Raw genomic sequence first — 13870 nt, forward strand, 5'->3', positions numbered from 1 at the left:
GACTCTGCTTGATTGGACCTGGCTGGGTTCCCCCTCTTCCTTGTCTGCCTTCCTCCTTTGTCTTACCAGTTTCTCCACTTCTAAATCAATCCCTTGCATGTGAATCCTCATCTTAACATTAGCTTCTGGAAGCCAGATCTGAGACCACGAAAGAACGAAGGAAAGGAGGTGAGTTGATTTGCAAAGTCCCATGATTTCTTTGAGCATATTTATTTTGGACATTCACTAACATTTTCTTAAATCATCATGTGACCACAAGAGTGGAGCTCATTTCAAAAAAGGAAATCACAGTTCAGCTGCTCCGCTCCCTATTGACGGACGTCCTTGTTAATACCGGGAATGTTACATCTCATTGTTAATCAATGTAGTGGAGACCTTGGGCGGTTTCAGTATCAAATAACAGAAATACTGCTTAACCTGGGCAGAAAAAGAATAAATATCTGCCCACATATCTGAAGAGTCAAGCAGGAGTGTTTCAGGCACAGTGAAATCCAGGTGCCAAACACCATCAGTAATGTCTCTCTCAGTTCCTGATTCTGTTTTCTTTGTGTTGGCTTCATTCTCGGCTACATTCTCCTTTGTGGTGACAAGGATAGCATCATGCCAGCCAAGCACCTCTGGGAAAACAGCTCACCTTTTCCACCAGTTCCAACAAAGGGACTAGAGCCAGTTCTCTTTGAAACATCTTGTGTCACTGGTCCATTCCTGAATCAGTCATTGTGGCCTGGAAAGTGGAATGCTCTAATGGAGCAATGTGAATCACATGCTCATTTCTAGAGCGTGGGGGCTGGTGGGGGTGTGGGGTCAGTTCATCTAATCATGTGGCAGAGGAGCTGGGAAGGGGCTGGTTCCCTAAAAGAACACCAGGGGCTGACTTACAGAGGGGAGCTGGATATTGGCCAGGCTAAAACAATAGATGTCTTCTTTAAGGCTGCAAAATATGGTGAGATTTAGAGTCCGTTTTTTAAAAGAGGGGACAATAAAATGTGCCTTACCTTACTTCGCAGGATCACGTTCAATCCCTTGAATGAACTTTAAAAATTATAAAGGATTTTACAAAGGTGAGGTAAGTTATCATTCTCAGGTCCATGTAGGGAGATATTATAAAGAGCAAACCATACCCAATTTTATTTATCTTACTAGATATTGACTCCCATATACCTTTGAAGGGGCTGGAAGAATATTTCTTTTAGTCTTGCAGAAGGTTGGACTCTGGCCATCTGCTAATGACCCTAGCTGGAAATTCTTATAACTTCATGGAAAACTTGGGTGCATGACCTAGTTACCTGTCCCTGCCATACCAACCAAGAAATGATGTATTTCGAGATCTTTCAGGCTTTTGCAAAAAGCCACTAAAGGGTTAATGGCAGAGCCAGTTCCTTCGCTCTCATTTACTCTCTTTGATAAGAGTTTGAGTTTTTAGCAGATAGTCTACAAAGTGGATAATTTGCTGGGAGGTAATGAGAGTAGACATGGTTATACTGAGAATTGCTTCTTGCCCACGTCTACTTACATTTTAATGGTGGGTCTTCTCTTTGTAAGAAGCACCACATCATGAGAGGCTATGGGGAATTTAATTATTGAATTAAACAATAAACTCTTTAGAGTACTTTAATTTCCAAGGGATTCAACAACTCTATTAGTTGAAGCATAAATAAGCAAATAAAACCTCAAACCAATTGGAAAACCCTTGTGCAAAAGGCAAAAGATTAGAAAAGACTTAGTACCCTGGGGCCTAAGTAATATTATTAAAAGCAGCATTAAAGGAAAAAAAAAGTTGCTTTATAAAGCAGAAGAAAGCGCCAAGGCAGTTGCCCAGTTTCCCAGGAGTTTTCAGATCCTGCGTGCATCAATAGGATTTGTGTAATTGTTATATTTTCTTGTAGCTTCTAAAATAGAGAAAACATACCAGATCATTTATTCTCCTAGTATATAAAAAGCATTTTGAAAAGGTCGGTACTCTTGTCTACATTGTATTTATATGTCCCTACCACCATCTTTAGTAAAGGCAGAAAGAAGGGAGACAATGGAACATAATAACAGTTAATGCCTCTCATTCATGACTGTTTAGAAGTGCCAGACACTGTGCTAAATATGTTATGCACATTTATCTCCTTAGGGTCTCAGTGCAAATTTGAGAGGTGGATACTGGTTACAGGTTAAATTGTGTCACTCAAAAACTCCTATGTTGAAGTTCTGATCCCCAGGACCTCAGAATGTGACCTTGTTTGGAAACAGAGGTGTTGCAGACGGAATTAGTTAATATGTAGTCATACTGGAGTAGGGTGGGCCCTTCATGCAATATGGCTGGTGTCCTGATGAAAGGGGGAATTTGGACACAGACATGGATACATGGAAAACACCACGCGAAGATGAAGTCAGAAATCGGTAAGCCAAGGAGTGCCAGAGATTACCAGCAAACCACCGGGAGCTGGGAGAGAGGCGTGGACATGATTCTCCCTCATAGCCCTTAGAAGGAACCAGCCCAGCCCACACCTTGATTTCAGAATCGCAGATTCCCGAACTGTGAGATAATAAATTTCTGTTGTGAAGCCACCCAGTTTGTGGTGCTTCGTGATAACAGTCCTAGCAAACTAGTACAGTACTGTTCTGGGCCCCATTTTATAGTTAAAATTTTTGAGATAAGTTACAGAGAGAGAAACTGGCCCAAAGTCATACAGCCAGTGAGGGGTAGGGCTGGGGCTGAATTCACGTTGCTCCAGCACTATGTTTCCAAACTCCTCCAGTGTTTTCCTAAAACTGATCAGAGGACCAAGTGCATAAGAATCACTTGGAATACTTGTTAAACGTGCAGATTCATGGTTTTATCCCAGACCCACTGAATATGAAACTGGGGAAATGGGGCAAAAAAACTGAACTCCAAATGAACATCCTTAATACTCATTCTGAAATTAGAGGCCTCTACCTCCTCACGAGGATCCATTGAACTTGGGGTGATTCAAGTACTAAGGGATATTGACGTGTTTATCAATTAGATGTTGGGCAAGTTTTTATCTGGACTTAAGATTCAAAAAAATTTTTTAACGTGAGGATAATACAATGTTTCCTATCTTACCCACTCGGTTCAAAGCAAATCTCCTGAAAAATGAAAGTTAAAAAATTATGAAGTGTTTTAGAAAGGCAAAGTAGTATTATAAAGTATCTTTTTTTAGGTCATTTGCTTGAGGGATTAGGGAGGAAAATATTACTTCAAGCAAATCCTACCCACTGCCCTTGAAAGAGTGAATGCTAAGTTATCAGTGGTAGTCGGGAAAGATCTGTGTCCTTTTTCCCACAACCAGTACTCTGCTTAGCAGTGCGGTGGGGAATTCCTCTTTTCTGCTGTATGTGATCACGCACTGTGCTTCCAAGCAAGCTTTGCTTGTATCTTCTAAGCTTAAAGTGAAATCAGAAAAGCAGAGAGTCTTTTTCTTGACTATGTTATTGCCATTTACTCTTTCAGACATAGAATAATTAATGATAACTTTTTTTTTTTATTTTTAGAACATGACTATACCTTCTCTTGGAGCAGAGAAGAATGAGGGTGGCCAATGCACCGCATCGCTACTCCTGATGTGGACTCTGCCTTATTGCTGCAGGCATTGCTGACTATGAGGTGCTGTTACATCATTATTCTTGTCCTTATTGTAGACTCCCAGGATCCTTCCTCACCCAGGTTCACTGAAATACGCTGGATAGCTGTATCAGTTGCTTATTGCAGCTTAACGAAACACCACAAAACTTAGTGACTTAAAAACACTAGATTTGTTATTTCTCATGTTTCTAAGGGTTGACTGGGCAGGTCCTCCACTGGTGTGACCTGGACTCATTCATGCAACAGCCTTCAGCTGGAAGTCTCTGGGGCTCAAAGTCCAAAATGACCTCTTTTAACACATCTGGCAGGTGCTGGCTATTGGCTGGGGTGCCTCAGTTGTCATCCACGGTCTCTCATCCTCCACTAGGCCAGATTAGCTTCCTCTTATGGCAATTTCAAGTTTTCCAAAAAGGCAAAGGCAGAAGCTGCAAGGCTTTTTGAGGTTTAGGGGCTGGGATTTGTGTAATGTCTCTTTTCAGTCCATTCTTTCTGTTGGTGAAAATAAGTCATGAGGCCAGTTCAAGTTCAGCAGTTTGAAAAACAGACTGCAATTCTGGATGGGAACCAGCAGAGTCACACTGCAAAGGATGCAGGGTGAGATGGGAGGGATTTCTGGCCCTTAAACAATCTACCACAACAGCAGTCTGACAGGTTGTCATTATTCTTTCAGGTAATTTGGGTGTTTTACTACCAAAGGCCATTGCTGTGTGAAAGGTTTACCAGTGACGACAACAAAAGCCAAATCTCAATAGACTCTAATTTTAGCAACAACTAGTCACACAACTTCACAGAGCAAGTAGAAAGGGTTCACAGGTTATTGCACTGGAAGCCTATGTTGCAGAGCGCTCGTTTGGCATCTTTGAGCAAAGGTGAAAAATAAAATGTGTGCTCTCTTTTGTAGACTCTTTTCACACCTGATGGAGATTAGGACAGTCTTACTCAAGGTGGGGTCCGTGGACTGGAAGTATCAGCGTCATCTGAGAGACTGTTAGAAATGCAGACTTTGAGACTCCACCAAGACCTGCTGAATTAGAATCTCTAGGGTGGTGCCTGGGTATGTGTGTTATAGCAAGTTTCCCAGGTTCTTCTTAGGCATGCTAAAATTTGAGAGGTACTGATTTAACAGAAGACTCCTCTTAGATAAAAGCACTCAATTAGAGATATTTTTCTCAAATCTCTTCTGTTCTTTGTATATTTAGGGTTAATCCAGTGGTCTATAAGTTTGACTTCATTTAACAGAATTGTCTAGTTGGTTTCTCAAGAGGTTTGAGTCCAAGTAACTTACTGATAATTATTAATACTTCCCTGTTTTTTACTATATATTTAAGAGAGCAGTAATCAGAGATGTTATGTTGTCTGTTCTGATTTGGGAGTAGAGGCATTGCACAGGATTTTTCCAAGAGGGCACCTTGAAAACTGAGTGTACTGAGTTTTGTGAACATATGTAAAGCTTATCTTGCTCGAAGGCAAAACAAATATAACCTGGCAAAGCCCAACCAAATAGCATTATGCTTTTGATAGGAACTTCATGGCAGACAGCTGTTTGTATTCATTTTCTAAAGGGAGGGATTTAGGCTTACTCACAAAAATAAACACGATATTATTATCCAAAGCATGTGCTTTTTTTCTTTTAAATAATGAAGAGTTTACTTATTAAAGTAAGAAAGACTCAACACAGCCAATACTATAAAAAGAGATAATTATAAAAAAACTAATGATAATAGCTAATTTATTCAGAAAATTCTTGAAATGATTTTTGTTAATCAAGGGATGAGTTTCCCAGAAATCATTGTAAGTTCCTGTAATGTTCATTATAAATTTCAACCCCAACCCTACCATGAGCCCATTATTTTTCACTGATCATCCAACCATTTGCAGGCTCCCTCTACTCAAACTTGGAATCATTGAGAATTCCTACAGATAGAGTAGAGTTAACTTTCATTCAGCAGTCTAGTACAGTGTGAAGATAATTTTTGATTGTGACAAAGCAGAGGGCTGAAGTGGTAGACTCTGTGATAAATTGAAAACCCTTGCTTCAAGATTTTGCAGCTTCTCCCGTCAAGAGGTGGAGTTGATTTCCCCTCCCCTTCATTCTGGGCTGGCCTTGCCACTTGCTTTGACCAAGAGAATGCGGCAGAGGTGACACTGCAAGACTTCTGATGCCTAAATCTCAAGAGACCTTGAAGCTTCTTCCTTGTTCTCTCAGAATACTGCCCCAAGACCACAGACAGGGAAGCAGTTCTATCCTACTGGAGGATGAGGGACCACAGGAAGGAGACTAAGCTGTCCTAGCAGACAGTCACATTGTCAAACATTTGAGTGAGTCACCTCGGGCTTTCTAGCCCAGCCAGCTTTTCAGCTGATAAGGGTGAAACATCAAAAGACCCACTGAGTGAAAATACTGTGAGATGCATTGTGATAAATAATATATTCTTACTATTTTCAGCCACACAGTTTTGGGATGGTTTGTTATGCAGCAATAGGTGACTGAGACAATCTTTGCTGCTACTCTCACCTCTCCAGTCTCCTTTCCACCCAAACATACCTGACAGCAGACAAAATATTTGCTTTTCCTTCTCTGTTTGGATACCTTTATAAGCTGACATTTCTTCACCTTTCACAGGGCTCTGTTTTTTCCCTCATTTCCCACCCATTTCCCCAGGGGTATTCTAGCAGTCTTCTCTGAGCTATTTATCCTAGAAACACCTCTCAAGTAGCACTGCCATTGTATGTCTTACTGTTAGATTCTTCTTGGATTTCAGTTTCAACAGGAATTTGGACAAGAGCTGTAGTGACTGGTTGAACTGATTTATGATGATTTGTTCTCTCCATGGACAATGATTTCTCCCTCATCCAGTTCTCTTGTGTTTTCCCTTATTACCCTATGCTGATTCTGGTGAGATTCAGCCCCTTACTGGAAGCTAATGGAGGAAGGACTGACTGTAAGATTTTCAGATACTTTTGATCCTGAACGATACCATTTCAGATTGCCAAATGGTAAAGAAGACTCGTGCTATTAAGAAAATGTATGCCATACAGCTCAAGGAAGAGACATTGACCCAACTTGGACATCAACACTTTTTTAAACCTGTCTGTAAAAATTTGTTTTCAATGTGGGAAGTTTTACTTTTCTGGTCACATTTTTCTCTCTCACCAGGCATTAGAGCAGTGATCTTGCATCTACTTTTTCAACACTAAAATTTCTGTGGAAATTGTGAGCAGGCAAAAAAGAAGAAAGAACAGGACAAAAAGAGCATGTTTTATTTATTGAGGTTCAAAAGCTCATCTTGTCTTTCAACAGAAAAATAGAAATACCTTCGGTATCACCATAGCTCACTGGGGGCAATTTGGGTTATTTCATCTCCTCTTCATTCCACCTCCTCCTAATGAAACCAATATAGTCAGCATATTTTGCTTAACTTTTAAACATTTGAACTGTTAGAGAGTTGGAATTGAGGGAGAGGCTAGAGACCCCCTCTCTTAGAGGCCAATTTTTGTGGATGAGAAAGCAGGGACTTTGAGAGGTTAGCTAGCTTGCTTGGGCAGTAGATTTTCTGCCACCAGAGGTTGGGATTCTGGTCCATCTCTGTGGTCTGATTGCAACTAAATTCAACTGGGATCTTGGCTGGGGCTTCAGTGTCCAAGATGGCCTCTTCTTCCCCAGGGCCGCTATCTCTGTGGCATCTCTGATTCACTAGTCTAGCCCAAGCTTCCTTGCAGCATAGTGTCTGGCTTCCAGGAAGTAGCATTCCATAAGGTCAAGCTCCAGCGTGAAAGCACTTACTGAACTTCTGCTCGCATCACCCTTACTAATTTCCCATTGGCCAGTCAAGTCATACGGCTAAGGCTTGAGGTGATGTGGAGGGGACTTACTACACAAGCATATGAACACTGTTCGGTAAAGATTCTTGGGGGCCACCAGTGAAGCAGTCTACTGCACATACTGTTTCTTCTTTTTCCATGGAACTTTACCGCCTTTGAACGTGCTCTATACTTCACTCCATTATTTTGTCTGATGTCCATTGTCTGACTATCTTTATTAGAAAGTACGTTTCATGAGTACATGGAACTTGCTTTTGCTGAGTGTTTTGAATGAATGCATGTTTGAAAAGGTAACATTGATGTAAAAGAGGAATGAAAAAAATTTACTACAACTTAATAGGACTTTTTCTAGTAATACCTGGAAGTATATTAAAAAAAAAATGGACTAAGTTCTAGGATACGCCTCCCTCTTCTTAGAGGATAGCAGTCATCTAGTGTGGACGTCATGTATCCTTCGTCCACCTAGCATTTATTGAACACTACTCTGTCCCAGAAACTGGAGAAACAGTGGAGAAGAAGATGGTCACAGTGCCTGCCCTCAAGGGTCATAGGTACTAAGGGCAAAGGCAGAGGAAAACAGGTGAATGGACCAAATAATGTATTAACATAAATGTTACAATACATAACCAAATAATACATTAACATAAATGTTACAAAGTAAACAAAGAAAAGGCTGAGAATAATGGTGGGCGGTGCCAACTTTGTATATAGCAAGGTCAGGGTAAACTTGTTGGACAGAATGACACTGAAGCTGAGATCTAAAGAGTGAGAATAAATCCTCTACACAAAGAGTGGAGGAGAAGCACTCCTGGTACAGGGAAAAGCCTGAGTGAAGATGATGGGGCAGGAAAACACTTGGGGTTGTTCGTAAGGAGAGCAAGTGTGCTGGCTCTGGGGTCAGAGTTCAGTTCCTGCCTCTGTCACTCACTAGCAGTGTAACCCTGGTGGTGAGTTTCTTAAGCTCTTTGTGCCTGATTTCCTTATCTGTAAAATAAGGCATTCCACGAAGTGGAGCACAGAAGGAGGTTAAATCACACATAGATCTTTGCAGGCAGCAGCAAGGGCTTTGGGGAATCTCCTTTATAAACCAGGAGATGAGGCGTTGGGGGCAAGGAATAGCGACTTTATTTGGAAAGCTGGCAAACCAAGAAGATGGCAGACTAATGTCCTAGAGAACCATCTTCCCCAAGAAGGAATTCAGGCTCCTTTCATACTCAAAAGGGGTAGGCTTGATTGTTGCAAACTCCTTCTTGTAGGAATTCTTTGCTCTTGTAGCTGTCCACATGGGTCAGATCTTGGTGTCCCTGTAAAACTCCAGCAAAACAAATGCTATTTTCTATTCTGCAACTTGTTATCCTTATGTGAATGGAAAAGTGTTAATACCCTTAAAGGTCAGAGCCTTGAGAACAGGCTCTCCTGCATATTTCAGGTTCTAGGCAACATTGTTTTACAAAAGGTGCAGAACCAGCAGGACTAAGCCCGGGAAACGGGGCACAGGGTTAGAGCTAAAGGCACAGATCTCATACACAGTCAGATTTGTTCTTTTCTATTACAAAAGGACTGAGTGGCAACCATATGTCCCTGGATGGCAGGCTCTTGTACAGGTAGCTCGCCGTCCCACACCTTCAGGCGGTTGGAAGCCGTGTTTCTATGAGCAGGCTTGAGAGTTCTTGGGACCTTGAACTCTGCACGTGGCCCCTTAGCTTGGAGAATTAGAGAAGCTGAAGGAGCTCATTATCTCCACTCCTTTATTCCACCTTTTTAAAAATCTGTCTAGGATAAGAGGTGTTGGCTCTCCCCACGTGTGTAACATCCTGAGTCAGTTCACGCCGGGGAGATCCAGCATGGTTTTTTTTTTTTTTTTTTTTTTTGGTGGGATTTTGTTTCTATTTCCTGGATTACCCTAGTGACTCTGGGCTGCCTCACTGGCTGGTTTACCTAAGTGTAGCCTGGAAGTTTGGGGGACATATGCAACTCTTTGTGCTCCTTCAAGCTGGAGTCAGTCTTCCATTGGACCCTCTATGGCATTTCAGGCATCAAGCCCAGGGAACACTATATTCCTCCTCACTGCCCAACGCAATGCGCGGAGAGGGGAGGCAGATTCACTTTAACATGGATGCACACATGACCGTGATTTCTGAGACTTGGGAGACTACAGAATCATGCCACAAATAGACACAAATAGTGGTTAGTCCCATAGGAGTCAGACTGCCAGGGCTCAAACTCTTTCTCACTTAGCGGCAGTGCGACTCTGGGAGAGTGACTTGCTCAGTGTTCTATCTGAGCAATTGCCTCCCAAAATGGGTGCCTGAATTTTACCTCTGGGGCTAAATTCTGTGCCCATAAAGTCCCTTCCTCTTCAAACTTCGAAGACCAAAAGGCATTTCCCATGCTCAGACACAGTGAGAAGTCACCTGGCAGCTGGTATACAAGGACAGTCTCCTTACTGGAAAATCCAACGTTCAGGTTTAGTGTTGTTTATAATCAGTGGAGAAGCAATAGTGAAAGATGTTTGGCACGATATCCACTCCTGGGTCACGCTTAAGGTGAGATGGCCTGGATCTCCAGCAGGGCAGCAGGTGCACAGGGAAGCAGGACAAGGCTGACGCGGGGCCAGAGGTATGGCTTTTCATGTTATGTCCTTAGCTGAATCCACTGAGTTCTTCTCCCTCAAGCAAATATGACGACACATGCTGGCAAAACAGTGCAAACGTAATGGAGACCACCTGGTGGAGTATTTATTTTCTTATTAGGCAAATACTTTCAATTTGAATAGCAAGTATCTGCGGTGAACATATATTAATGTGAACAAAGCAGTAGCTAAAATACCTTTAAAATAAGGCTGATACATTCTTTTATCAATTTCCATTATGTTTACCTTCATCTAATATTTGTGCATTTAAAAATCATTTCAGTTTCATAAACTTTTCAGTCAATTGGATATTTAAGGAGGAAGCTCAAAATGAAAATCTTCAAGATTGGGATAACGATTTATCTTTTGGCTTGTTTATGCAGTTAAAAGTCAACACTAACTGCAAATTAAATGATCCATATCATCAAATACCAGTTAACGTTTCTCGGGGGAGGGAGCATAGGGTGCATGAGATAAACACAGATGAATCGGTTCTTAGGCTGCACGACGTTTTTGCATACTGCGTACACTTTACGTAGAATTTGCATATTCCTTCAGCTAAATCCAAACAGAAGCGTGGGTATCTGATTTATTCCTAAGTTGGACTGATTATTTATGTTAGGCTAACTAGTGGGCTCTGAATTAACTTTTAGTCGTTTTGATTCTGTTGGCTTCTGTCATAAATCTCGAGGAAGTGCTTCAGAAGCCTGACCCTCTCAGGTTTTTATCAAGATTTCTGCCCCCCAATTTTTTCTACTCTTGAAAAAATTATTTTCTAAAAATTGAGGCATAATTTATACACAAGTGTATGCACACATCCTCAGTACTGTGGTAGACAGAACAGCGGACTGCCAAAGACGTTTGCATCCTCATCCCTGAAAATTGAGTGTGTTACCATACAGGACAAAAGAGACTTTGCAGAGGTGCTTAAATTCAGGTCCTTGAGATGGGAAGATTACTCTGGATTATCCATGTGGGTACAATGAAATCATAAGAGTTTTTAAAAGTGGAAGAGGGAGGCAGAACTGGAGGTCAGAGTGATGAGATGCGAGAAAGACTCCACCCACCCCCATTACTGGCCTTGAAGGTGCAGAGAGGGGACCATCAGCGAAGCATCTGGAAGCGGGCACAGGTGAAAAGCACGGTCTCCCTGAAAGCCTTAGGAAAGGAATACAAGCCTGTCAGTACTTCGATGTTATCCCAGTGAGGCCTTTCCGGACTACTGGCCTCCAGAACTGTAAGAGAGTAAACACGTCTTGTGTGAAGCCACTGAGTTTGTGATAATTTGCTATGGCGGCCACAGGAAACTAACACCACAGCTAAGTGAATTTTTACGTGTGTATAAATCTGTGTAACCACCACCTAGAACAAGGTCGAGAACATTCTCACCACCCTACAAAGCTCCCCTCATGCCCTGTGCCAGTCCAAGTCACCCATCAGAGGCAGCCACTGTTCTTGACTTCTGTCTTCATAGATGAGATCTGCCTGTTTCTGAGCTTCTTAATAACAGCATCACCATACGCTCTTTTATGTCTGACTTCTTTCTTTAACATAATAGTGACGAGGTTCATCTATTAATACCATTCGTTTTTACTGTGATGTAGTATACCCTTGTGTGGATATATCACAGTTTATTCTTTTACTCTTCTTTGTTTCTAGTTTTTGTCTGTTAATAATAATGCTCTCTGAACCTTCTTGTGCAAGGCTTTTAATGGACACCGGCACTTATTTCTCTTGGAGATACACCCAGAGCAGAATCGCTGGGCCTTAGAAAGGTGTATATTAACTCTGATAAAAACTGCCAACATTTCCCCCAAGTGGTTGAGCTATTGCAGAATAATTTTAAGAATAATTTTACAAATATCTCAACCAGCTGCACAAGCTCTCTCAGGAGGAACGTAAAGACATCCTGTGTGGGCTGCCTCATGTCATGGTTATTGATGAAAATGGTCTGTTTTGTGGCACCGTATTGCGCAGGGCTCATTCCCAAGTTGCTCGGAGAACAGAGAGCTGGGTGAGGCCATGGCTGGAGCTCTGCTCTTTAGACTTTCACCTGCCATTTCAAATACTTAGCTCTGTCCAAGGTGCTTGTCAGAATCAAAAGCTGATACTATGAAACCTAACTTAACATTAATAATGTGTTAATCACTATTGGGGGGAAAATGGATTGCAGATGTTAGAAAGACCAAAGGAAGAGGAGGAAAAAGATGGGAAAAGTCTCCTTGGGCGTGAGAGATTGTCATGCCACTGCACAACACGGAATGAAACGAGTGTGGTGACCCCCAAGTTAGGCAGTGCAGGGGTCCTAACAGAAACTAGAAGCACCAGGAGGAGACGTGAACCTGATGATCATTACGCATCGATTTTTCAAAAATCTTAAAGCTTCCGAATGTTCTAGCCCCCAGTCTTCCAGCCTCCTCCTCCTCTTCTGTTTCAATTAGTGATGAGATAACAAATACGGTTATTCCTCACTATTCACAGATTCTGCATCTGTGAATTCGCGTTTTGCTAACATTTCTCCGTGACCCCCAGATCAAGACTCACTTTGTTTCACGCACATCTGCGGACATGCGCAGAGCGACAAAAAAGCGTGAGTGCCAGGAGGCACGTGTTCCCAGCTGACACTGACCTGGCTGGTGCCCTGCCTTCTGGTTTCAGCTTTGGGCTGTAGACAAAAGTCTTCTCCGCAGTCTGTTAGTGCCACGATTTTTCACATTTTTGTGTCTTTTGTTAGGGATTTTGATGTTTAAAATGGCCTCCAAGCAAATAGTGCTGAAGTGCTGTCTGCTACTCAGCACAAGAAAACTGCTATGTATATGTCTTATGGAGAAAATACAAGTGTTAGTTTGGGCATGAGTTATAGGGTTGTTGGCTCACGATGTATATTCAACAGGGTGTCTTTAAACAGAAATACACATGAGACAAGCTTATGTATGAATCCGTTAGTGAAAATTTTGTGATCAGAGGCTCATAGGAAGCTAACCCTGTATTTCCTCTCAGGGCAGAATTGTTTAGTATTTGCTAATTCAGCGTTTGCGGTGACTTTTATAGAACATTACGGTGAATAATGACAGTCCACTGTATATAGAACATAGACCCTCAATTCCACGGATATGTCCTAGAAATTCACAGCGATAAAACACACCAAACTAACACAGCAATGAGGAAACCTAGGGTTCTTATTACCCAATGAAGGGAATCATTTAAGTTTTTAGCCAAGTTTCATACAAGCTCATTCTGATCTCTTTTGGGTTCTGGGCAAATGGCTTCATATTTGCTCATAACTGCTTTTCTTCTAAAATAAGCTTGTGGCAATGGTCATATATCATAGAATGTTGGTGGTGCCCAGACCCTCGAATCTATCAGCCCAACTCCCTCTTTTACAGGTGAGAAATCTGAGGCTCAGGGAGGTGGAAGGATTCCCATGATCTGAAATTTCATTCTTTTAGCTGCCTTCTCCTTAATAAATCTGAATTGAGCTGAGCAGAGATGATAAAAATGAATATATGAAATTCATGTTTAAAAAAATCAATATAGTAAGAATAAAATCTGTATCATCAGCATCTGATAGGCTTGGGTGATAAATAAAAACGTTTCTCAGACAATGCAGTATTCTCTCCTTACAAGCCCTGGCTCCGGATGATTGATAGTGTCACACTGCCGAGAAATCTTTTGACCAGCAGGTTGCCAAATCAATGGTCTGATTTTTTTGAAGAGTTATCTGATACAGCTTACCCAAAGTGACATTTTAGGGAAGCCCAGCTTACTGATTTCATGAACAGGGAACTGAATTTTTGTTTTTCACCTGTTCAGAGTGAAAC

This window comes from Camelus bactrianus, chromosome 5 (assembly GCF_048773025.1).
Source record: "Camelus bactrianus isolate YW-2024 breed Bactrian camel chromosome 5, ASM4877302v1, whole genome shotgun sequence".
NCBI classification, from domain to species: Eukaryota; Metazoa; Chordata; class Mammalia; order Artiodactyla; family Camelidae; genus Camelus; species Camelus bactrianus.